Source organism: Mauremys mutica, chromosome 3 (genome assembly GCF_020497125.1).
Source record: "Mauremys mutica isolate MM-2020 ecotype Southern chromosome 3, ASM2049712v1, whole genome shotgun sequence".
Lineage (NCBI taxonomy): Eukaryota > Metazoa > Chordata > Testudines > Geoemydidae > Mauremys > Mauremys mutica.
In genome coordinates this window covers 50,317,125-50,344,624 of record NC_059074.1, presented here as the reverse complement: position 1 = coordinate 50,344,624, position 27,500 = coordinate 50,317,125, and the positions used below count along the sequence as shown (strand labels likewise).

The 27,500-nt window shown below is 39.7% G+C and overlaps 1 protein-coding gene and 1 long non-coding RNA gene across 4 annotated transcripts in view; one reads left to right on the top strand and one right to left on the bottom strand.

Moving 5' to 3' along the window:
- The window catches only part of KHDRBS2 (KH RNA binding domain containing, signal transduction associated 2), a 620,331-nt gene that overhangs the window by 197,801 nt on the left and 395,030 nt on the right, over positions 1-27,500 (top strand). The gene's annotated exons all lie outside the window — the stretch shown is intronic.
- On the bottom strand, positions 1,467-24,876 carry LOC123367646. Its single transcript, XR_006578578.1, has 3 exons — positions 24,756-24,876; positions 7,239-7,454; positions 1,467-1,556 (listed from the first exon to the last, which is right to left on the bottom strand). It is a non-coding gene; the product is annotated as an uncharacterized LOC123367646 (long non-coding RNA).

Genomic DNA, 27,500 nt, shown 5'->3' with positions numbered 1-27,500 from the left:
GCCATGGATGGGGGCAGGGCACCCCACCCCCAACCCAGCCCCAGACCTACCACGGACGGGAGAGAGGAGCCCATATCCTAGCATAAACCCAGCCCTGGCCCGGACCTGCCATGGCTGGGGAAGGTGCACCTATCCTGCCACTCCAGCACCAGAGCTGCCGCAGTGGGGAGAGGCACCTCTCCCCGCCCCAGCCCAGGTGCTGCTGCGGGAGGAGAGAGAGCTGGGGGGAGTCCTCTCTTCCTTCCATAGCACCAGGGCAGCCTGCATCCCAAACCCTTCATTTCCAGCCCCACCTCAGAGCCCGGACACCCAGCTGGAGCCCTGACCCTCCACCATAAACCTCTGCCCCAGCCCGGAGCCCCCTCCCAGACTCCAAACCCCTCAGCCCCACCCCCACCACATGAATTTTGTTATGTGCACCAATATGAAAGTAATGTGTCACACGTCACCTCTGTATTGGTGCACATAACAAAATTCATTCCACACATGTGTGAGAAAAATTAGAGGGAACACTGCCCACATGTGCCCTTTTGGGGGAGTTGCCAATGAGATATTGGGTTTTAAGTCCATTTTCAAAAATCAGCAGTTTCTCCAGAAAATTAAATTAATGTACACAAGGTTTGTGAGAAGGATGTTACAAACCTTCTTCAAATTTTTTTTTATTATTATTTTATTTATTTTTATTTTGGATTGTGTTGTGTCAAATCTTATAGGAACCATCATTATGTAACAATCAAAAGCATTAATTTATGATCCAAGATGCAGAGAATAAACTACAACTTTTGATTTTGATTTTGATTTTAGAATCATTCACTTTAAGACATATCAAATAGGAGAATTCATATACTAGGTATAAATAAGTCTGGACAATGTTCACCTGAAATGTAAGTCATCTATCAGATATGAATTCTATGTCTTGTTGTCAGCTGGCAGGATCGAACCTGGGGCCTCTGAAGCAAAATGCATGAACCTCCACCGCATGAGCTAAAAGCCAGCTGGTTGTTAGATAAGGCTATAGAGCACACTAATTTTATCTCTCTCTTTAAGTGGTCTCGGTGCCACTGGATGGGACAGAACACCACACCCAGAAGGTGTGTGGGTTACACATGCAAATACAATAAGACTGACTAGCTTTTACCAATATTAAAATAAACGAGACATCATCTAGTCTCAATTTATCTAAATAATAAAGCTGATTATTCACTACAAAAATTGTTAATGTTTCCAAAGGGTTTGTACAGTTTACAGCATTGTCATTCTCATGTAACAACATTTTCATTTTCCCTTAACTTATTTTTTTTAATGTCTTAAACAGCAAGACTTAAAACAAGGTTCATCCCAACAGCTATTTACCTCTAGTAAGTGATGAATAGTTTTATTACATTACATGGGTATAAGGCATTTTATTTCCATCTTGTACCTTTCATAATAGTGATATACTATGCTAAGAAAACACTGGATGAAATGTGTGCTTTCTATTCAGTTCAACAACCATTTTGTACTCAGGTCATCTCTGACTTCTATTTTGCTGATGTTACAGTTGTTCTTGAGCGCAGCTAGAAAAAGACAAAATGCAGGTAGAAAAATTGAATGGAAAGTTTATATAGTGTTAGATACATGTAAATGGTGGAATTAAGAAACTGCACACAAAGGAATGTGCTTTACCCACAATTAAGCCTGAGGTAGGCACCATGCCTCAGGAACCACTAGAGAGAATGGCTCTGCTGCTACCTTTTTAATCCACTCCTCACCTGTCCTCACTCCTACCCTCACCACAACCTACAAGAGGACAAGTGGTAATATAGATGCTAACCTTTCCTGTTGCTGGCTTTTGTATATGGGCACAATTGACAGTGCAGGTTTCTTCTACCCTTTCATCTTCTTGAGCAGTTGTGCAGAGCTACTAACAATCTAACCCTCTGACAGCCATATTAACATAAAACACTTATCTTCAATTTTAAGACCCTTTATGACCTATCCCCGTCCTACTTATCTTTCATTAAGTACAGAAAGTTGACTCCAACCTCTGATGGGCCCAGGATGTCAGCCTCCATCACCCACTGGTTACATTTTCAAACAAAGACCTTTGGGCTGTCTCTCATGCTGCCTCTCATGCTTGGGAGTAACTCCCCATCAACTAACTCATTGTCTTCTTTCAAATCCTGCCTTAAAACTCTCCTTTGCCATGATGCCTACAAAATACTTGACAAAGATTAGGCTGCTAGTGTGTTGAGACCATCTTCTCTCATACTGACCAATGTTATCTGATTGTTTCCTTGTACTCTCCAGTCTGTGTGTCTGTATCCACCTGTTATCTCTTGTCTTATACTTAGATTGTAAGCTATTTGGGGAAGTGACCAGGGACAGTTGCAGACTAAAAGCCCAATGCTGTTAAAAATATTGAATTCCTACAATTTAAATTGTCTTCAGTTGGACTTTAGGGCACTCAGCACCTTGAAGGAGGATCATACTAGTAGGTTTTTTGTTTGTTTTTTTCTTTTTCATAATGCCACTTGTTTAGCAGCTGACAAGCCTTCACTGTAATTTATTAACTGTAATTTATTAACTTCTTTCCCTGTGAGATTCCTTTGACTTCATCTGAAATACCAGAGAAACTCTTTTCTTCCTCTATTTTACACCTACTACTACTGAGGCTGTCCTTTGAACTCTCTAATCATTTATCTGTGAAAATCAAGATGAAAATATCCTTCAGAAGCTGTTAATGCTTCTCTTTAATTGGCTGAGAGATCACTGAGCACATTGGCTTCCTAGCACTACTAATTCTTTTTGGATTAGGGATTGGAAATGGGAATTTAACCCTAGTCTCCAGTACAGCAGTAAAGAGCACAATTAATAAGCAACAGGGATGTACTACTTCTTAATAGATTACTTGATTTCCTAACCATTAGCTGTTTGTCTGGGTGCTGGACATTGCTTGCTATTTAGTTGTGGGTTTTCTTTTCTCTACCTTCAGTACTATATGTGGAGTGAAAGTTTTTTTTCAAATATAGTGAACCATCTACCTTTATTAGAAAGGAAAGGCAAACATTTATAATAATTTCATTTGTCATTAAATTATGTTTCTATAATAGATTAAATTTAATGAGGTATTTAATACATATGCTCTAGTTGAAATAGACAAGACACATTCTGATAAGCTTAAAATTTCATTCTTAAAAACTACACTAACATTGTAAGAAAGTCTCACAATATGTATGTTTTTATTGTACTGTCTCCATCCCTGTGATGATGTTAATTTAAAATACTAAAATTAACAGTGCAGGTAAAACTGCAATTGCTAATAGCAGACATTCCTATTTTTCAGTAAAATATATGATATTGCAGATTTTTTTAGAATAGGATGATATGGTGAATGTATAATAGCAATTACAAATCCTGGCTAATATTATGGTTGGAAAAGTAATGCCTGCTATAGTTAAGGTTGCAAAATAGTTTTGACTGCAAGTTCTCATAACTTTGCAAAACATTCACGGTTAAGGTTGAAATTTTTCATGCTTGGTTTCTGTCAAAAGATAATGTTTTCTCTCTGAGATGCTACAGCTACGTTAGGGCTCAATAAGGCAAAATAATGAACACTTCCTGAGAGGTACTATAAGTGGCTCTAGCTTTAGTGTTGAGTAGGAGCTAAGGGATGTTAAGTACTTCTCAGAAGGCTCAGCACAATGCAGAATCAAGCCTTTAGAGTCATCATTGTATATAAGTCATTTATATTATTCCTTGTGCTGTGGAGTATCTTGCAGTTGTCTATGCTGGATTCCATTTGCCACTGTATTACTCACTTGTGTTAGGTCTGTAGCCTGTCAAAATTTTCCTTCATCTTGATTAACTAAATAATTTTGTATAAACTGCATGTTTTTGCATCCTCACTGTTCACTCCATCTTCCCAGTTAAGCATTATATTTGTTTTTAAGGCTAAGCCTGCATTAGCAGAAGGTCCTCATAGCTATGGGAGTCCACAGAGGCATCCTGACCTACTCATCCAAAATACCTCTGTGGTCCCTTTGAAATCAAGGCCACAGTGAAAGAGGTGCCATGTTTTGGAAGGATGCAGTGTGCACTACCAGTGCACATTTCTTCCCTCCCTTCTTAATAAGGGTGTGCAAAGATTTTATGTGTAAGAATGCAGAGTAATGGAAAGGTTCCTTGTCTAGCTATTGAACACCTCGGTATTGAATTTTCTGCATGCTGAATTCTGACCGTTCATCTCTTCCTAGCTCTTGACCTCTTTTCAGTCAATGATGGGAAATTTTACCTCACATCCTGTGGTTACTAAGTTTCCTTAATAGCCTCTTGAGAGAGGATTTGCCAAGCACATTGAAAAAGATTAAGTTAATTATACCATTTCCTTGACTCTTTCATTTAATCCAATGGATTTTAAAAAGGCATGATTTTCCTTCACAAAATCATGTTGGTTTGTTCCTATCATATATCATCCAGTTATTGTGTAATGCTATTCAACAATTTTCTCAAACTTCATAGAGTTAACATTTACTGGTCCATGTAATTTCTGGGATTTACCTTAGCTTGTGTTTTTTATTTTGCATTCTTTTGGTATAGTAGCTGTTTTTAAAAACAAATTATATATTTTTGTTAGCATTCATTCATCAGTTCAGAAGGAATGAACTTGGATGAAATACCTTCTGGGTTTAGTGATTTATTGCAATTTAATTTCTCGGGTTGTTCCAAGCTATGGCACCTGCTGGCTGTATTTGTTTTTGATATCATGTTGGAGGCATTGATTTGGGAGGAAGGATGGGGGGGAGGGGAAGAGGAAATCTAAATTATTTCCTTCTCCATCCAAATTATTTCAAATATCTTTATTTAAAATAGTTTCCCTCCCATTTTACAGTTTTATGAAAGTGCTTAAGGATTGGCAAAAATCCTTTTTTCTCTCTTTTATAAAGTGTAGAGCATTAACTGATTCTGTGTAGGAATTATGGGGGCAGAGAAGAAAGGGAAATCTCTTCTTTATATATCAAATATATTTAAAAATTATGTTTTGCCTATTAATGCAAATTCCTCATAGAGCTTTCAGACAATCAGAATCAATCTCATCAAAATGAAACTAATTAAAATCACAGACCATATGCACATCTCGTTCTTGGGTTTCGAAAGCAACCAAAGAGTGTGTGGATATCTGGTCTGTAAAAACCAAGGAGTTCCCCAGGTGAGCATCTTTGTGTACCATTGACTAGGCTTCAGCAGCTGACTTCTAGAACTGAGATAATTTCAGGAATCCAATAGAGATCAACGAGACCCCTTAGGAATAGAGCTGATCAGAAATTCTTGAAAGTTGCCATACAGTACTAAAATTTGCCAACATGTTTTCCATTTTCCAACCATCTCTGTTAAGAAACCAACAGTCACAACAAGACCTATGTATTGGTAGCATACAGCTTTCTACTTGCTCTATGAGACACAGAAGAGGAGGATATTAATTTGCTGCTGGCTTATGATGGCAAAAAAAGTGATATCCCTTGTGCCAGCTCAGATATTCCGTATAGTTCATTGTGAGGGTGAAGGCAATGCTGCACCCACTTGCTTCAAGGTGGGGAGTTTAGTCACAGATTTTTAAACTTTTTGCAGGTGTAAAAGACCTATTAGGTTTTCTGACTTACCCCCTGCCATTGCAAGATGTTCCCGACAATGCATTCACTAGTATTTTGTCCAGTCTAATATTGAATGGTCCCAATTATGGCTCTTCCCAATCTAATAGGCCTCACTGTTAAGAAATTTTAGTTACTCTTGTATTTGTAGCTTCCTAGTAACATTGCTATAAAGGTTGATTTGACTTGTGTTTGCATATATTTAAGCAAAAATTGGTAATTTTACAAACCAAAAATATTCTGGACTTATTAAAGGGTCTGTATTCCCCATGCTGTCCTTATGCAATGTTCTATTTTAATATTTTTAGTATTTAAATTATATTTTTCTATTTTGGTTCTTTATCTTTGCTTGCTTTCTGCCTTACTTTATTTGTACCTCCTCTTCCTCTTTGCTCTGTTTATTTGATTGTTTTGTTTGTTTTTCAAAACATCATTTGGTTCATTTTAGTTCAAGTGCTAGGCACATCTGCTTGGTTACCATCTGTTTGTAGTTCAATGGAAAACTGTATCAGGAGCCCAGGGAGTTCTCGGAGTTCGGGGATCCTGGAAAGGCGAGAGCTCTTCAGGGATATCCTTGCATCTTGCTGTAGCTTTGCTACTTCTTTCAAGCCTTTACAGTTGGAAGCTGCAGTTAAAAACTTTGCCTGTCTCTCCTAAGCCTGATATAATTTGTGTACAAAAGGAGCATTGATTTTGACAATCAGCATTTGGAGAGGGGAACAGTATACTGTAATTAACATTATATTTGATTTTAGAAATGGTTACCATTGCCTACACTGGAATTTTGCTTATATTATTTTCCTGTATTTGCCTCTTCCTTCCTTCTCCTCCCCCCAATTCATTTTATGTTTCCTTTAAAAGAAAACTGTGCCTATTGTGCTCATCCCAGAAACCTGGAAGAATCAAATATAATAATCCTTTCTCAGAATTCAAATTATTAATTATAGGGTGAAATGTGTTTTAAGTCCTGGTATTTTAAAAATGTGAGGGAAATTCAGGTCTCACTTATACTGTTGTGACTCTTGAATAACTGCACCGAAATTGACAGAGTTACATTGAATTGATGCTAGCATAACTAAGAGTTTTATTTGGCTCCACATTTATTTGTAAAATTAAAATTAGCTATTCTGTGGCAGGTGATGGGGCAGATACATGGGGTATCTGCAGAGTTTGGGACTGGTCCCTGAACCATTTTACAAGGATCAAATCCCATTCTTTTTGTAGAACAATTGTAGAGAAATCTCTGCCAAAGAACTTCATGGAGATTTCTGCCTCAACCCTACATCCTGTTCCAGAGTACATGGTGAGTGCTAGGAGTGTGGCAGGGTGCAGCTCATACTCCACTGGGGTAATATAAATTGAAAACTTTACACTAGTGGCATAATACAAAACTCCTCCTCATGCCAAGACCAGGTGACACAGGATCAGAGAACTGGCAGTGGCTTCCTAATGCGCATCCCACCCTCAACCTCCTCGTCTTCAGGCTCTGTTCAGCTGCAGCTGAAAATCCAACCTATATAGCCTACTCTGAAAAGGTTTAGTTTCTTGACTTATTGATGAGCTGTAGCTTCCTTTTCTCATCTTTAGACAAGCATGTAAAAAGGGGGATACCTGCCAATTATCTCTTCAGTTCTGTTCCCAGAGACCCACATGACACTGCTTAGATCTGGATAAGGGTCACCAGGAAAACTTCAAATTCTGTGGGCGCTCTCCTTGGTTTCCTGGGTCTCCAACATTGGCCTGTATTTTGCATGCCATATGTTGGTTAAATCTGGTATAGAAATCGGTGCAGGATGCTCCCATTAATGTAGATAAGGATTTTCAGTTCTGAAAAACAAAGCCACAAATGTTATTTACTTACAGAAACTTTGAGACACTACAGTCCTGGAAGTGAAAAAATGTTGTCTTCGATTGGAACTTGGAGCTTCTCCGTAACAGCTGGTCCAGGAGTGATTTTTTTTCGTACATAATGAGATTAGATTTTCAGTTATAACTAAAAGGAAACTGATCTGATTAGCTGACCATGCTCATTTTAAAAACAAGTGGGTGCTCAGAGTAATTGCCTCATTGTACTAAAATTGTTAATGATACAGCATAAGATGAAAAAGCTGATACAGTGGACCCTGCTTTTAAGAGAAGATAACTCAACAGATTTTCCTTAGTGAAATACCATAAGGCTTTCCTTTTCTGGCTTACATTTTTCCAGCACTACAGAGACATTTGAGTTACAGGGAACCATTTTATGTACAGTAGACAGATATTTATGGTTCATAATAAACTGTCGTTGCTGCTTAGGCCCTGATTTACAGTATTTGTTTTCAGATATGCTGTACTAAATTTTGCTAGGAGACACTGGCACATTGATTACCTTTAGTTTGCAGGTCAACTGGGACTGTGTTCTGCTTATAGAGAAATAGGACATTACGGTAAAGGTTTCTGAGATGGAGATCATTTTAAAATACAAGAGACTTATTTATCTATGTGCAAATCTACCAACAATGACACACAAGCATGTTCCAATTTAGTAGCAAATGAAAAAAATATTGATTGTCCCTGAAGTATGTCATCAGAGCACTTAAAAACCTTTTACATGAGCAGAAGTAGAAACACAGAGTGCATTAAATGCATTTTTCTTCTTTAATGGAATATATTCTTCCAGAACATTAGGGTATACAGTGGGCTAAGATTATGCAAATTAAGAGTAATTATGTCATTTAACACACTTTCTTGCCATTTTTTCTTGCATACCTGTTGTAAATCCCCTGCTATAAACAATTTTGAACCAGTTATTATCTTTTTGTTGCAACTGTTCATTTTCCCCTCTCCTGTTATATTATGTAAGAACAAATTAGTCTGCTTTTGTATTGGTAATAATCAGTTATTCATCACAGTGTAGCAACCTTCCTGAAAAATTATCACTAAGAAATTTTCCAGCTAGGTGAAGCTGAAGGCTTATGATTATGTCTCAGAAGCTTATAATAATAAGGTAAATAACAAGATGTATATTACATAGATAAAAATGCAAAAACTTATGTCCACCTTCCAACCCCTCCACCCAGTTATGTTGAATGGGTTTTGTCCAGAATACACATAATGCTTCTTAATGGGAAAGTAATAATGAAACATGGGAAATAGTATTACTAGCTAAAAAAAAAAGCCATTTTGGTAATGAATCATTTATTTCAATTCAGTTATGGATTGTATATGCTGGGCAGGAATGTAAGGAACTTGGAGGCTGCCGAGTTTACCTCAATTACTATTCTTGGAAATCATATTTAGAAAGAAAAATAAAAGTAGTAACTTGATAACTTTTTAGATAATTTTTATCAGATATGCATAAAATATTTTTTAACTTTGGATTTCTAATGAGCAAACCAAGAAGAAATTGGAATGACCCAATTTTGAGCTCAGATACTCTTGTTTGTACCACCAAAATAGAATAATGTTTGTTTGTAAGTTGAATAGTGCCTGAGTGCAGAACAATAGGTCTGTAAGAGCATTGCACCCCAAAAATGTGTTAGAACAACTACCTTAGCATGTCTGTATAATGATCTTCAAAATGGGTCATGGCTTGACCAAAAGTGGGATAGTATTAGCCAACCAATTCATTTATCCTACTGGCTAAAAGAAGCATGTGAGGGAAACGTTTGTTCATTGTATTCTATATGCATGGTGAAATAAACAATACCCATTAACTTCCTCCACTGCCTATACACAGTAAATATGATTACATCTATCTTTCAGATATGGTCATCTGGATTTAAATAAAAAAAAATCTCATGCAATTACTGTCAGAGACGGGAAAAGTTGCACATATGGAAAGTCTAATCTTTCATGGACTCCAAAACCAAAACATATCATGTCTTCAAAGATTCATATTTGAATCTCTGAATATAATCTAAGCACATTCCTGAAATATTTTTTCATTGTATCTCTTTCAGACCACTGTGCCTGGGAAAAAGTAGCAGAATGGAAATTGTTTATGCCTAAAATGAAAGGGCTGCAGCATTTTATGTCATAACTCTAAGTGAAGTGTGACATGCTGTCTGTTTGACTATGACACATAATTACTGGCTGTAACATGAGTTGCATCTCATTGATAATCATACTACACACCACTGGATGTTGTAAAATTAAATGCTTTTTCAGACATTCTTGATTTCAGTAAGCATGATGACCAGAGGGTTGGGTTTTAGGTGAGTAGAGGGAAGTACTTTGTCAAACCAACTCTGTTTGAACTGCCAATCTAAATAAAAATATTGCAAATACAGTCATCAGACTATAACATTGCAATATCATGAAGCTGTATCATACTATGAGAATTTTATATCACAACATGATGCAGTTTGTGACACATCATCATTATGTCACAATGCCAAACAAAAAATCCCTGCACTTCAGTAGCCCATCCTTAGAACATAAGCTAGCAGGCTGCTTCCCACTTGGTGAAACAATGATAATGAATGGAACAAGGTAATACCGTGTCACAGAATATATAGAAATGACAGAGTAGCCTGTGCTGGTGGGAGAGTGGCACTACATGTGAAAGAAAGAATAGAGTTAAATATAGTAAAAATCTTAAATGAACCAAACTGTACCATGGAATCCCTATAGATAGAAATTCCATGCCAGAATAATAAGAGTATAGCAGTAGGAATATACTACTGACTACCTGACCAGGATGGTGACAGTGATTTGTGAAATGCTGAGGGAGATTAAAGAGGCTACAAAAAGAGAAAACCGAATAATAATGGGGGATTTCAACTATCTCCATGTTGACTGGATACACGTCACATCAGCATAGGATGCAGATATAAAATTTCTAGACACCATTAATGAGTGCTTCCTGGAGCAGCTAGTCCTGGAACCCACAAGGGCAGAGAACTTGATTTATTCCTAAGTGTGCACAGGATCTGGTCCAAGTGGTAACTATAGCTGAACCACTCAGTCATGTCAACCATAATGTAATTAAATTTAACATCCTTGTAGGGGCAAAATTACCAAAGAAAATGACCACAGAGGCATTTAATGTCTAAAAGGAGAACTATACAACAATGAGGACTTTAGATAAAGGGAAATTAAAAGGAACAGTCACAAGAGTGAAATGCTGCATGTATTTAAAACAACAACACTATAATAGAGGCTCAAACTAAATTTACACACCAACTAAAAAAAAATTAAGAGGACTGAAAAATCCCACCATGGTGAAACAGCTGAGTAAAAGAGGCAATGGGAGACAAAAAGACATCTTTAAAAAGAGGAAGTCAACCCTACCAAGGAAACTAGAAAGGAGCATAAACTCTGGCACGTCAAGTGTAAAAGTGTAATTAGGCAAGGCAAAACATAATTTGAAGAGCAATTACTTAAGGACACAAAAAATATTTTAAGTCCATCAGAAGGTGGAACAACCTACCAAACAACCAGTGAGGCCAGTGGATGATCAAGGGGCTAAAAAAAAACACCCAAAGAAGACAAGGCTGTTGTAGAGAAGCAAAATGAATTCTTTGCATCGGTCTTCACTGCAGAGGATGTGAGGGAAATTCCCACACCTGAAGCATTCTTTTTATGTGACAACTCTGGTGAACTGCTCCAGATTGAGATGTCGATAGAGGAGGTTTGGGAACAAATTGATGAATTAAACAGTAATAGAACCAGATAGTATTTACCAGAACCAGTATTCACCTAAGAGCTCTGAAGGAACTCAAATATGAAATTGCAGAATTGTGTGTGATGGGTTGGATCACAGAAAACCCCTTGGGAACTGCCAACTGCTGTGCTGAGACTACTTCTAACCTGTTTTCCCTGCCAGTTTGGGACTCCAGAACTTTGCCTTATTTGAGCCAGACACGCTTACCTGCTGCAAACACAGACCCAGGTCTGAACCGTGTCCCCTAAACGCTGCAGGTTTAACTGAAAACAGCTTAAGAAGTGTTCCTGTCTCCAACATTCAATGGGGTCCAAACCCCAAATAAATCTGTTTTACCCTGTATAAAGCTTAAAGAGGGTAAACTCATCCATTGTTCACCCTCTATAATACTGATAGAGAGATATGCACAGATGTTTGCCCCCCTCCAGGTATTAATACATATTCTGGGTGAATTAATAGGTAAAAAGTGACTTTATTAAATACAAAAAGTAGGATTTAAGTGGTTCCAAGTAATAACAGACAGAACAAAGTGAATTACCAAGCAAAATAAAATAAAATATGCAAGAAGTAAGAAAGTGATTACGGATGAAATTTCACCCTCAGAGATGTTCCAGTATGTTTATTTTACAGACTAGCCTCCTCCTAGTTTGGGGCCAGCAATCACTCACCCCGTGGTTACCGTTCTTTGTTCCAGTTTCTTTCAGGTATCCTTTGGGGATGAAGAGGCTATCTCTTGAGCCAGCTGAAGACAAAATTGAGGGGTCCCCCGGGGGCTTAAATAGACTTTCTTTTGTGGGCGGAGACTCCCTCCACTCTCCTATGCAAAATCCGACTCTCATAGAATCATAGAATATCAGGGTTGGAAGGGACCTCAAGAGGTCATCTAGTCCAGCCCCCTGCTCAAAGCAGGACCAATTCCCAACTAAATCATCCCAGCCAGGGCCTTGTCAAGCCTGACCTTAAAAACCTCTAAGGAAGGAGATTCCACCACCTCCCTAGGTAACCCATTCCAGTGCTTCACCACTCTCTGAGTGAAAAAGTTTTTCCTAATATCCAACCTAAACCTCCCCCACTGCAGCTTGAGTCCATTACTCCTTGTTCTGTCATCTTCTACCACTGAGAACAGTCTAGATCCATCCTCTTTGGAACCCCCTTTCAAGTAGTTGAAAGCAGCTATCAAATCCCCCCTCATCCTTCTCTTCTGCTAAACAATCCCAGTTCCCTCAGCCTCTCCTCATAAGTCATGTGCTCCAGCCCCCTAATCATTTTTGTTGGCCTCCGCTGGACTCTTTCCAATTTTTTCACATCCTTCTTGTAGTGTGGAGCCCCAAACTGGACACAGTACTCCAGATGAGGCCTCACCAATGTCTAATAGAGGGGAATGATCACATCCCTCGATCTGCTGGCAATGCTCCTACTTATACAGCCCAAAATGCCATTAGCCTTCTTGGCAACAAGGGCACACTGGGGCACACTGTTGACTCTGAGATGGAGTTTTGGAGTCACATGGGCAAGTCACATGTCCATGCATGACTATGTTTTTACAGGCAGCAGCCACTGCCCACATGCTATCTTGAATGTCTCCAGGAAGACTTCTTATCAGGATTGGAGTCTTCCAAGACCCATTGCCAGTTAAGTGTTTCTTGATTGGGCACTTAATTTGCACATTCCTTTCTCAAGCTGACTAAATGCTTTACTAAGGCAACTTAAACAAGTAGACAGCCAATATTCATAACTTCAAATACAAAAATGACACATGCATACAAATAGGATGACTATATTCAGGAGAACATAACCTTTGCAGAGATATGTTACATGGCATATGTAGCATAAAACGTATTCCAATTGTGTCATATATACATTCATAAGCTTATTCCCATAAAACATTGTGGGGTGCAATGTCACACTGTAGTATTTAACCTATCATTTAAATTAGGCTTTCCACCAGATGGGTTTTCAGATTTATTTGGGCATAAGCATCTGTAGAAGCGAGGTTTTTTACTTACGAAAGCTTATGCCCAAATAAATCTGTTAGTCTTTAAGGTGCCACTGGAACCCTTGTTGTTTTTGTGGCTACAGACTAACACGGCTACCCCCTGATACTTGGGTTTTCAGAATGCTTTTGACAAGGTCCCTCACTATAGTCTCTGAAGCAAATTAAGCAGTCATGGGATAAGAGTGAAGATCCTCTCATGGATCAGTAACTGGTTAAAAGATAGGAAACAAAGGGTAGAAATAAATGGTTAATTTTCACAGTGGAGTGAGGTAAATAGTAGGATCCCCCAAAGACCGGTACTGAGACAGCATTATTTAACATATTATTAAGTGGTCTGGGAAAGGAGGTAAACAGTGAGGTGTCAAAGTGTCCAGTCAATTCAAATTTACTCAAGATAGTTAAGACCAAATGCTGACTGCAAAGAGTTATGAAGGGATCTCACAAACTGGGTGACCAGACATCAAAATAGCAGATGAAATTCAGTGTTGATAAATGCAAGTAATGCACATTAGAAAACATAATCCCAACTGTACATACAAAGTGTTGGGGTCTAAATCAGCTGTTACTACTCAAGAAAGAGCTCTTGGAATCATTGTGGATAATTCTCTGAAAACATTTGCTCAATCTGCAGTGGCAATCAAAAAAGCTAAGAAAATGATAGGAACATTAGGAAAGGGATAGATAACGAGGGACTAAATATCATAATGCCACTATATGAATCTGTGGTATGCTCACACTTTGAATACTGCATGCATGTCTGTTCATCCCATTTTAAAAAAAGATATATTAGAATTGGAAAAAGTAAAGAGAAGAGCAACAAAAATGATATGGGATATGGAACAGCTTCCATATGAAGATAAGTAAAAAGACTGGGACTGTTCAGGTTGGAAAAGAGAGGATTAAGGGGTGGGGGAATATGATTGAGGTGTATTAAATCATGAATAGTGTGGGGAAAATGAATAAGGAAATGTTATTTACTCCTTCACATAACAGAAGAACCAGGGGTCTCCCAATGAAATTAATAGTGGGTTAGTGTAAAACAACACAAGGAAGTACCTCTTCATACAGCACAGTCAACCTGTAAAACTCATTGTCAGTGGATGTTTTTCTGTTATTCTCTCTGAAGCATCTGCCACTGACCACCATTGAAAAACAGGATACTGAGCTAGGTGGACCATTAGTATTAGACCCGGTATGATCATTCTTGCATTTTTATATAGCTAGTACTCTCCTCTCTACTCCAGGGATGGGCTTCTTCGGTAATTCTGTGGTGACATTGTTTACTCATCAGCTTGGGATCCAAAGCAGAGGACTCTTCATTATTTGGCACTATTTTTGCCATTAAGTAGATCTTCTGCTATTTTCTCTTGATTCATGGAATACAGGTTTTACTGAGCTTGAGTCATAATATGATGGCATTTACACTGCAGTGTTACAATGTTTTCAGATTGTATTAATGTTCTAGATTCATTAGACTTTACAGATAAATAGCAAGCCTGACTCTCTTGGGATTTACTTATCACTAATATACAGATGATCTGTGTAAAAGTTATATAATATTTAAAGTTACATATTGATATGTATGATATATTTGGTTTATTTTGTCTTGAAACATCTATGATGGAATAATATACCAGAGTATTTATTGCCACTTTGTCCCTTAGACATTTAGTGTGTCAGATAATGTTGTTCCTCACAGTTGAGACGGTTTGAGTGTGACACAGAGACCTCCTGGGGCCAATGGCGAAAGTGTTCACTGTTCTTTACAAGAACTCCTGTCTTGACTTGACCCAGTACACCTACTATACCAGTTTCATGAAGGATAGCATGTACTGAAAGCTTGTAGCTTCTTGATACTCATCATTTCTGCAAGATGAGTGTACAGGTAATATTTTAGAACTAATGTAACTGTATTGAAAACTATGCCTTATGGTCTTGGAATGAAAGTGAGTCACCAGAGAATCATATATCTTGGTGATGGCCCATTCAAATGGAGGTGGTTGACACTCCTCCCAGGCTAGCCAATTATGTAATGTATTACTCAACTATCCATCATTGCAACAACACAGAAAACATACTGGGTCAGTCCAAAGGCCCATCAAGCCCAGTATCCTGTCCTCTTACAGTGGCCAATGGCAGGTGCCCCAACTGGAATGAACAGACAGGTTATCATCAAGTGATCCATGCCGTCACCCAATCCCAGCTTCTGGCAAACAGAGGCTAGGGACACCATTCCTGCCCATCCTGGCTAATAGCCATTGATGGACCTATCTTCCATGAAAGTATCTAGCTCCCTTTTGAACCCTGTTATAGTATTGGCCTTCACAACACCCTCTGGCAAGGAGTTCCAGAGGTTGACAGTATGCTGCGTGAAAAAATACTTTATTGTGTTTGTTTTAAACCTGCTACCTATTAATTTCATTTGGTGGCCTCTTGTTCTTGTATTCTGAGAAGGAATAAATAACACTTCCTTATTTACTTTCTCTATACCACTCATGATTTTATAGATCTCTATCATATTCCCCCTTATTCACCTCTTTTCCAAGCTGAAAAGTCCCAGTCTTATTAATCTCGCCTCATATGGAAGCCATTCTATACCCCTAATCATTTTTGTTGCCCTTTTCTAATTCCAATATATCTTTTTTGAGATGGGTGACCACATCTGCACATAGTATTCAAGATGTGGGCATACCGTGGATTTATATAGAGGCAATATGATAGTTTCTGTCTTATTATCTATCCCTTTCTTGATGATTCCCAACATTCTGTTCGCTTTTTTGACTGCTGCTGCACATTGAGGGGATGATTTCAGAAAACTATCCACAATGACTCCAAGATCTCTTTCTTGAGTGGTAACAGCTAATTTAGACCCCATTGTTGTATATGTATAGTTAGGATTATGTTTTCCAAAGTGCATTACTTTGCATTTATCAACATTACATTTCTTCTGTCATTTTGTTGCCCCATCACCCAGTTTTGTGAGATCCTTTTGTAGGTCTTCGCAGTCTGCCTGGGACTTAACTATCTTGAGTAGTTTTGTATCAGCAGCACCTCACTGTTTACCCTTGAAAAGTCAATGGAAAACGATCAAAGATAACCTATAAACATCAAAACAACTTGGAGGTTACATAATGTTACATTATAAGAGATAGGGGATTGCCCTGTCTGGGAATGAAGACAAAAAACGGATTCATCATATCACAGGGTAGAGAAAGACCCTCTGCATCCATTCACTGAGGAGACATCTTGTTGAGCAGGGGTGTTTCATGAAAGATTGGCTCTTGGCTCCCGAGAAGCCAACCCGCTCTGCAAAAGACTGACGTTTGAGTGGGGAAATCTACTTTATTAGATAGGAAAGGTAACTATTAATAAGCGTAGTCCCTAGTTCTGATTTTATGAGATTGTTTTGTGTTGTAACCATCTGTCTCTCTTGTTTCTAGTGGAATCTCTATCCTTTCTTATAACAAACCTTCTTTTGTTTCATTATAAGTGCTCACAAGCACTTTGTGTTTATAGAAGAGTGGTGATTTAAGGTAAAACTGGTATACTGCGGTGCATTGTTCCTTTGGGAGCAGAGGATCTGGGATTCCTGTAAGTAGTCAGTGTCTTCAAATCACAGGTGGATGCTTCAAGGGGACTTGAGGGCTGGAGCACACCTATTATTAACCTGCAAAGCAAAGAAAGAACATAGCCCAGAGCTGAGTGCTTAATTGTCTGAAAGGCTGGTGGTGTTAGGGAGCTGATGTCCAGCCACATGGGCAAGACTCCATCTTACTACATGTAGGGGGTAAGAAGGTAACTCACTGCCATGGCTATCCTGAGATCCGTCACAGTGAGTATGGACTAAAAGAGGAGTTTGCATAACCTGGCACATGATTCACTTGAGTCAGTGGAATTTATCTGTCTTAGATTTGCCAAAGGGATACAATCAGACTAAAGATCAGGTTATGCTTCTTTTAATCTGAAAACTTTTCTAAACTTGAAATAGGCATAAATGTAAGAATAGGAATGGGCAGGATTCAAATTCCGCATCTACAACCATTTAACAAGTCAAGTTGAAATTATACTTGCATATACCAGTTCCCTGACATAAGCATAAATATTGGCAAAGTATGGGATGTCATTATGTTTTGTAAGAAAAGACATGAAGAAAAAGATTAAAGTTATTATCTGAAGCAAATATCTGTGAATCCAGATGCTTCAAATGAAGATTAAAGAGCTTTATGTTGTGCGATATTTAAGTAAAATAATGTACTTTAACAAGGAAGTTTTTCATCTGACTCTAATGATGAAAATACACGATGGTTCTGATGGTGATTTTTTGGAAGCAGATTAAATAGAAGAATATAGAAATACATTTGACATGGAATAGTCGTGGGGAATTTTGACAGTGTAAATCAGTGTTACTGAATGCAATTTTGTTGCAGGTTAGAGCATTGTATATTCTCACCTCAATGCAAGGTCATTTATTATATACCCATATATTTTTAAAGTGCTAACATTGCTAAATACTTAGACATTTCAAAAATACCTTGTTTTTCATCTTGGACATAAGTAACAGAGTATTCTGTCTTGTTTTTGGTCATTCTGCTGTAATTTAATCTACTTGGTTAAAAATCAAGACACTTTTTATTGAAAGTAAACTATCAGAAACATTCTGGTGAGCTTGCAAAGGGTAGTGGCTGCTTCAGAGTGAGCTCTCACTTTGCGCCCCAATTTCATTAAAAAGAGATAAATTTTGCCAATCACTTTGAACATTTTTTTAAAGGACAGTTTCTTTTAACATTTGTTGCAATGGCCACAAAATCTGTAAATGGACAAATGCAAGGCTTGAGAGCAATAGGCTTGAGAGCCTGAGCTCCAGCCAGAGCCAGAGCATGCACGCTGCTGATTTTAGCATGCTAGCTTTAGCCTTTGCTAGCATACGTCTAAACGTATGCTTACACAACTGGGTCGTAGATTTAGAAGGTAGAGCACACTGCAATATTTTGCATATAATGGGCTATTCAGGAGAAATAGTTTACTGTAAATGCTAAGAATGTTTGTGTTCTCGTTTATATCAATGGATTCATTGTAGAACAGGGTAGGCAACCTATGGCACATGTGCCAAAGGCGGCACGTGAGCTGATTTTCAGTGGCACTCACAGTCCTGACCACCAGTCCAGGGGTCTCTGCATTTTAATTTAATTTTAAATGAAGCTTCTTAAACGTTTTAAAAACCTTATTTACTTTACATATAACGATAGTTTAGTTATATATTATAGACTTATAGAAAGAGACCTTCTAAAAACATTAAAATGTATTACTGGCACGCGAAACCTTAAATTAGAGTGAATAAATGAAGACTCAGCACACCACTTCTGAAAGGTTGCCGACCCCTTTTGTAGAATATTACCCTCCGAGGTTATTTTCCCCCTTGCAAATATGAGGAAAACGGGTGAAGAACATTTTGAGCTACAAGCTATTAATCATTTATCTTGAGTATGGAGCCACTCCAGCTTGGGCCACACTTAAAAGTTTTCCCAGCATAGACATGTTGGTTAGGAGCATGAAAAAATCTTTCTTGTTTTCTGGGAGATTCCAGCTGTTATTACCTGAGTCTTTCATCCCCTACTTAGTGACTGGCCTCTACCAATTTAATTACTTTTATCCTAAGGACAAAACCAATCATTCCTGGATGGAACATGTGTCATCCCTCACAGCATCCCTACAATGAGAAAATATATCTCATGACTGGTCTCTTGTTTAGGGAAACAATTCTAAATTATAATTTTTTATATATAATTATTTTGCTGAACACGTGCAATTTCTGTTTAAACCAATGGGAACTATGAGCTCTCATTAGCTCTAAAAATTACACCTTCCAGTGCAGGCAGGACCCCTTCACACTCCGTTATTGTGTCGCTTTCTGTACATAAAACTGCTGAATGCAGTGTTCTCAAAATGAAGTAAATATTAAGTTAAAAATAGGATTGTTATTAAATGTAATTGAGGCATTCAGTAATGTAATTCTAGAGATAAACTCTATAATCCTATTATACAATGAGAGCCAAATCCTGTTCTTTGAAAGAAAGAGTTGCAAGTGAAAAATGCTATGGCATCATTGCACATTATTAGAGCTATTTTTTCTTCACTTTCTGGCTATTATTGATGTTTATATGGCAAGTCTTCTTTCCTGCACAATGTTTTCATCTCATTCTATAGAGTATCTAGCCATTTTGGCTCCATCTCACGTTCTCCCATTCATTTGTCATGTACAATATGCTTTGTTCTTCCTTCCAAATATTGATCTAGAATCATTGTTTAATCTGCCTCATCGCAGGCTTAACTAAAGCACAGTTATGTCATTTCTAGAAGGCATGCCACCAGCCACCAAACTGCAACCCACCCTGTTTTTTAAACCCTTTTGCACTCAAATGGGGTAAAAAAATAATTTCTGCTTTGGTAATCCAATTTAGAAGTTAATCCAAATGGCAATTAGTGCATAATTTTAAGCAATCAATTTGCCAAAGTAAAAAAAATGTTGAAGGGCAGGTTTACCCCATTACCCATTAGGGCTGTTATCATCCTATGGCCTAGTCCAAATAACCACTCTTCTCGCCAGGATGGTATGAACTAATGGTTAAAGAGGCTGTCCTTAGATTCAGGGCAGCATGGCCTAAGGGCCAGTGTCAATAGGATGACTCTTCCGTGCAGGGCAGTACGGCCTAGCATCCAGAGCCAGTAGGACTTCCTTTCCGCGCAATGAAGTATGGCCTAGTAGCCTACCTTTGTTCTGAGGCCCTGTAGCTCAGGACAGTATGACATAATGGTTAAAGTCATGAGGATCACCCTTCTGTGCAGGGCAATATGGCCTAGCAGCCAGAGTTAGTAGGACCACCCTTGAGCGCATGGCAGTATGGCCTAGTGGCCAAAGGGGGGTGGGCACCACCCAGGAGTGGTGGCTGAGATAGAGAGACCAGGGCACTCCCTAATCCACTGGGTTCTAACCTGGGGCCTTAGCAGCCGCGAGCGTATCTGCCACTGAGTCAGCATGCTACCTCTGTTCCCAGTACCACAACTGGATCAATGTCTGTCTTCCTGCTCTGTAGCCCACAGGTCCTCTGTTCCCTGAGATAGTTGACAGGTGACATTCACAACAACTCCTTCCCATCGTGGGCTTCCACAGACAGTGGGGTATTCGCCTGGGTCTCAGCAGGCCTGGCCTCCATGGTCTGGGGCTCCGACAGCTCCCAGCCAGGAGCAGGGGCGGCTCCAGGCACCAGTACAGCAAGTGTGTGCCTGGGGCAGCAAGCTGCAGGGGGCCGTGTGCCAGTCGCCGTAAAGAGCGGCAGTCAGGCAGCCTTTGGTGGCATGCCTGTGGGAGATCCATGTGCTGCCGAAGGCCGCCTGACAGCCGTGCTTGGGGCAGCAAAAAACATAGAACCACCCTGGGCAGGAACCTGCAATGCATGTCCACTCTACTTCCTGGTCAGGGCAGACTGAGCTGAGCTGCTCCCTTTTATACTGTAAAAAAAGCAGAGTCCTGTGGCACCTTATAGACTAACAGACGTATTGGAGCATGAGCTTTCGTGGGTGAATACCCACTTCGTTGGATGCATGTAGTGGAAATTTCTGGAATTTGACTTTGCTGGTCAAATCTTGTGCTCTTACTCAGGCAAAAGTCCTATTTGAATTCAGTGGGAGTTGCAAGTGCTCAGCACCAGTCAGAATTTGTAACCCAGTGGGATTTCACTGTATGGTTATGTGTTTTTATGTTCAGGGCTTGATCCTGCGAGATGCTAGGGAAAGTGTGTGAGTTCAGGATGCACAGAGCCTCATAAGAAATACTAAGGCCTTACTGAAGAGTTTGTCATTAAAGAGCAGTCAGTGCATCATGAAAAATTGTGAAAACTATAGATTTTGTTATTGCAATTTTTGAAGTAGTACAGGAAACTGAGATCTAAAGAAACAAGATCAAAGTTTCATTCATATGTCCTCAGTAATACAAAAGTGGCAGGAAGTATACAGAAAATTCATTATACAAAGTGTAAGTAGAATTGGTTCTAAATAAAATGTTTTTGAAAGGTTCCTCCAAGCTAGTAGCATAGAGCTATATTAATGAGTTTGCATATGTCAGTCAAATTAAAATAATGCTTTGCGTTATGTACATGACCTGAATAATAAAATAAAAATGTTTGTACAGTGCTCTGAACATGCAGATTTCTGCATAAGTTCTGTTGCAAGTATAATTATTAATAATAATTAAATGCAAAAACCCAGTGCACTTTAATAGTCTTTAATTAAATTATCATATACTATTTCTCAAATAATACAGTGTTTTCAGCAAAGTTAGATACAGTACCATCCATATATGTATCTAAGATCAAATGTGATTATGAAATCAAGCATATTGGATCAAATGTCAAACCTCAGCTATTTTTTACTCCAATACTAATAAAAAGAAACCTAGAGACAGAGACCAAGCCTGGCAAATTTCATCCCCAAAAAGTTTCTGAAAGTGGCAAATTTCATCCCAAAAAAGTTTCTGAAAGTGAAAAATGGGATTGTGATGATAAATCCCAGATATAGCTGTTATTTGCATGGATGTACAAGGTTGTCCAGGAGACTTCTGCCCTTCTATGTCCATGTATAGGGGCCAGCCTCAACTGCAGACTCTGTACTGAAATGGGTAAAAAGGAAGCTGAGCCGTTCGTCCCTGCCTCCTAACCTCCTGCACTGGCAGGCTGAGCTGGCCAAACATGGTGGGGGCTAAGATCCACAACACACTGCATGTTGGACAGCTCCAGGAAGCATTATTTCATTTCCCCCATCACTGAAATAAAGCCATCTCTGTGGTCAAACGCGGCAACAGTTTAATAATGTACAGAAACATTACAAGAAAAAGCATGTATAAAACATCCTTGATAGAAAAATCAGACTCCCCATCCCTCCCTCCAATTACATGGGCAGATAAGCCAATTTCTCATTTTAAAAACGTGCTGTACAGAGTCTTGTTGATTTTAATCACAGTATTCAACAAGTAGTTACACAATGTGAATAAGAATGGCAGAATCTGGCCCGCAACATGCAGACTCAGAGCTGCTAATATATAGGTTAGAGCAGGGGTTCTCAGACTGTGGGGTGGGACCCCAAGTGGGTTGGGACTGGGTTTTAATGTGGTCACTAGGGCTGGTGTTAGACTTGATCGGGCCCGGGGCCAAAGCTCAAGCCCAAGCACCACCGCCCAGGGTCAAAGCTGAAGCCCAAGAACTAAAGCCCTGGGTGGCGGGGCTCAGGCTTCAGCCCTGGGCAGTGGGGCTCAGCTAACAGACCCCCTTCCTCTGCTTAGGGTGGTGGGGCTCAAGTTTTGGCTTTGGCCCCTCACCCAGTGTGGCAGGGGTCAGGTGGTCTCAGGCTTTGTCCCCACCCCGACCCCCGCTCCTCGGGTTGTGTAGTAATTTTAGTTGTCAGAAGGGGGTCAGGTGCAATGAAGTTTGAGAACCGGTGGAGTTAGAGAAATAGCTGTTGGAATGTACCTTGGGAAAGACTTGATTAAATTTACCTAAATAAAGATACATCAGAGATTAAACACAATTATTTGTAACCTGAAAATTTATTTTAATGCTAAGACTTATCTATATTCATTTATTTAAATGGCACAACTTGTTACCAAATTCTGACAGAAAATAGCTAAAATGAAAACTGAGGGAATAGTATGTTATATCCGTATGGACTTGTACTCTGGAAGATGTTTGTCTAGAGTCACTGACCATCTGTTTCATGGAGTTATGCCAAAAATGTATTTTCACTGTAGATTTAGGTGCTTGATGCGAGCTAATAAATAACCAGGCAATTATTGCACCATCCTCTTCAAGTACACTGTAAATATGAGCTTCCGAGCATTTCTGAAGATAAAAAATGCATATTAAAATGTTTTCCATAAGTAAATCTTTTAGAGATACTGCAGCTTTAATGACTCTTGTTTTGGTTGCTTGTACCTAATTTATCTCTGATGTAATTCAGTTGACTTAATAGAATTACACCAGGTATAAATTTGGCCCTCCAATAGTTGGAGTCTATTTTCCTTTTCATGGGCTAAAGCCTGGCCACTGTTCAAAGCCCAAATGAGATCCCATGCAGGAGAGCGCTATGGGTGGTTTCATTCTTCTTCTCAGAGGACTTGTAAGGTAGTTGATGTAGTCTCAGGAGCACAGTAGCCTATGACAGAAGCCTCATACCTCTGCTGGTATACAAGTTCTCCAGAACTTCCTGTAGGCATGGATTCACTATTTACTGTCCCTCCCTTTCCCCATCGCCATATGTTCCCTGCCTAAAACAGAAACCTGCAGAGTTTAGCTCCAGTATGAGGTGTGTTTGTGTGGTGGAGGTATTCCCCCTCCTGTGCAGGCTTCCTGCATCCTGCTCCACTGGCTGCGCAATATATTGGACTGTACATGGCTGCAGAGTATTGGGGGATGAATAGGATTTGACCTTATATGTTTGCAAAACTACCTTTTATGCCAACAGGAGACATGCATGCCTATCAAGAGGTGATACACTTCTTAATTACCTACTATGATTATCCCATCACAATTGCCAGAGTTGGGCCAGAAAAGCTGCTATATGTCACAGCATGGTATTCACATAACAAAATAAGAACATAAGAATGACCATACTGGATCAGACCAATGGTCCATCTAGTCCAGTATCCTGTTTTCCGACAGTGGCCAATGCCAGGTGCTTCAGAGTAATGAACAGAACAGGGTTATTATTGCATGATCCATCCCCTGTCATCCACTCCCATCAGCGCTCCGGGGAGGTGGGACTGCGCACTCTGGCGGATCAACCCAAGTTCAATATAATGTGGTTTCACCTATAACGTGGTAAGATTTTTTGGCTCCCGAGGACAGCGTTATATCGGGGTAGAGGTGTATATCTTTTCTGAGATGGGGTAACCAAAACTGCACACAGTATTTAAGGTGTAGGCAGACAATGGCATTATGATATTTTCTGTTGTATCATCTATTCATTTTCAGTGGTACCTAATATTCTGTTAGCTTTTTAGATTGCTGCAAAAAACTGAAAACAGTGTAATAGAATTTCTGGTATGGTACTTTGACTATTTGGGAATTTGGGGCAAAGGAACACACATTTAAAACAATTAAGTTATTTAACTGTAAACATTGCTTACTGTATAATGCATGTTTCAAGAGAGTGGCTAAGACATGGATTAAGTCTGCCTATGTAGTACCATATAGTCGATGGAATTAAACATGCCCTAATACTTATTTGCAGAGTAATGCCAGTCTTTAAAATCCACTATGTACATATTTTATGCAGCCTACAACTCATCTCTGCAGGATCAGTCCCTTAGGCTATAACATTTCCAGATAATTATTAGACAATTTATAACATGTATAAATATAAATTGTCAGCATCTATAGACTTTTTCTCAACAGTTCCTTTCTTTTCAGACAACAAAGAAGGCCAAATTTTGGCTCACCTGCATGGGTGCCCTTCCCCGACTTCTGCAGCCATTATACCACATACTGAATTCCCTGAGCACCAGTAGAGACACTGAAAGGGGAGAAATAGTGCATAGTCACACCTTATCTTTCTGTACTGCCTTGTGAGATGCAGCTAGCAAAGCAGAAATTCATGCTGCGCTCACAAAGGCTGTATAGCAACCTCTTCTGAGTGCCCATTGTTACACCATCATAGCCATCCTGCCTGCCATTGTGCTTGGCAGATAGGATAGCTACAGGGACTTGAGCTTGTGTGCTTTGACTTCGCACACAGCACAAGCAGGGGCTGTGTCTTGGAAAGCCACAATACAAACCTGTATATTTCCTGAATGCATATTTACACAGAAATGGAGTTGATATAGTCTAATGGATAAATATTGTTCAACAATATCTAGAAACTTCAGTGTTAGGTTTGAAACTGAGTCCTTACTATTCCTTCTTCCTTTTGTCACCAATATTTGTTTTATTTTTATTCATTTCAACATGAAACATAATAAAAGAACACCTAATCCAGGCCCTAGGACCCCTTAATAAATGACAGCAAGCCAACAATCTTCACAAAGAAAGCCAGTCCCTAAAACTGAAATTTTCTTATCTAAACACCCCAAAAAAACCCACACTCCCACCAGAGCCTCAGACTTCCCCAGACACCTGCCCAAATAGCTGGACTTTTCAGTATACTCTAAAGGTCAACAACCAATTAGGGCTGTTTCAGACTAATCAGAAGAGTGAATTCCATAGTTGAGGTCCCTCTTTAAGAGTACCAGTCTTCTCTTCCATATCCCATGGGAGTACCAGCTTGAGCACCACTGAACTGTTGAACAAACTCTTGAGAAGAGAGACAGTTTATCAGGTTTATTAAGTTATGTGGTTTTCTGTCAGTGCAGTGTAATATTACTTTACGAAACCTGGTATTGGCACATTCCAGGCACATTGGCACATTACTTCGGGATTGTACCTCTTTGTCCAATACTACATTACAATCAGAGGGTCTGAGACTAGTAAATGGACTTTCAAAACAAATGAAGGGAGTAGCTTTTCTGTCAGTTCTCTGAGCTCTCTTTGTGGGGAAATTCAATGTATGTGTTTCCTGTGACTAATGTTAGGGGCCAAACTCTACTTCCAGTAAAACCTGTGAACCCTACTGAAATCAAATCAGCTACACAGATTTAGCTGACAACAGAGTTTGTCCATAAGTGTTTAATTTGGCTGCGATGCTGGTGATTATGTATTAAGGGGAAACACCACCCTTTTATACACAAGTACCTCTTTTGTGTCCAGCACTTGGATATTTAGAGGAACTACCTGTGATCTATAGTTAAAGTACAATACTGAGAGTCAGGCCACCTGAGTTCTATACTTGGGTTGGCTACAGACAGTTTGTGATGTAGAGAAAGCCACTTAATCTGTGCATAATTTTTCTCTTGTGTAAAATAGAGACAAGAATACTCCCCAAGTCCTAGGTATTTTGTGAGGCTAAATTCTGTTGTGCTCGGAGATCTTGAGGATACATCATATGGTGAGGTGTTTACATCGCCTTGTTAGTCATCTGGGGGTCATTTGAACCACCTCAGCATATGCTAAGTTGCTCTTTCCTTTTGTCATGATGTATTTCCCATATTCCTTTCAACACTGCCCGTTCTACCACTTCATTCTTTAAGTGGAATTACTATAAATTCCTTTTGCTCTATGGAAGAATACCAGAGTGATACAAGTCAGGCTGCCTTGTCATTTGCATATTTTTGTCTGACCAACTTACAACCAGCTATTAACATGCCACTGGCTGAGGCATCCTGCCATTTGCTCACTGAATTTAACACAAAACACATGTTAAGGAAAAGTTATACACAGGGTACTGTACGCTAACTTCAAGAAGTTGCCCACACATACATTACTGTGTTTCTAGGGCCAGTTTTGTCTCCTTAGTGAGCACCCCAAACAGGGCAAAAACAGAGAACTGCAGGTTCAGCAGGTGCAGTTCTAATGTACGGAATGGGCAGGCTCAAGTCCACATCACCAACTTGCAGGAGAGAAGAGATCCACGGGTTTCCCTGTGCCCAAACAGCCGTGGAGTTTGGGAGATGGGGAAGGGGAGTAATAGAAGTGAGACCAGTGTATCCATGATTACAATGAGCCTCTGGTTGTTCTCACCTACAAACATAGACACAGGAGGAACACAGGAATCATGAATACCTCTGATGCCTTTAGGCCTAGAGAGGAGGATACCTAAGTTCTCTCACAGACCCCATGAATCTCCTTGGTACACAGCCCAAGGCAGCCCAGAGGATTCAAGGGGCCTGGGGTCTTCAGCGGCGGGGGGCCCCCGCTTTGGTGATAATTCGGCGGCGGGGGGTCCTTCCACTCCGGGCCACTCCGAAGACCCACGGCGGGGACCCCCCACCGCCCAAAACCCGGAGTGAAAGAAGCTCCGGAGGCCCAGGCCCCACAAGAGTTTTCCAGGGCCCCCGGAGCGAGTGAAGGACCCTGCTCCAGGGGCCCCAAAAAACTCATGGGGGGACCCTTAGGGGGCCCGGGGCCTGGGGCAAATTGCCCCACTTCCCCCACCCCCGGGCGGCCCTAACACAGCCTGTTTATTCTCAGGACTTAATTCCTAGAACTAAATCATATCATTTTTTAAAAGAAAGGAAAATTATCCTTTTAGGAACATATGTTTACTGAAGCCAATATGTTATCCTTTCCTTCTCCAGTAACTTGCTTACCAA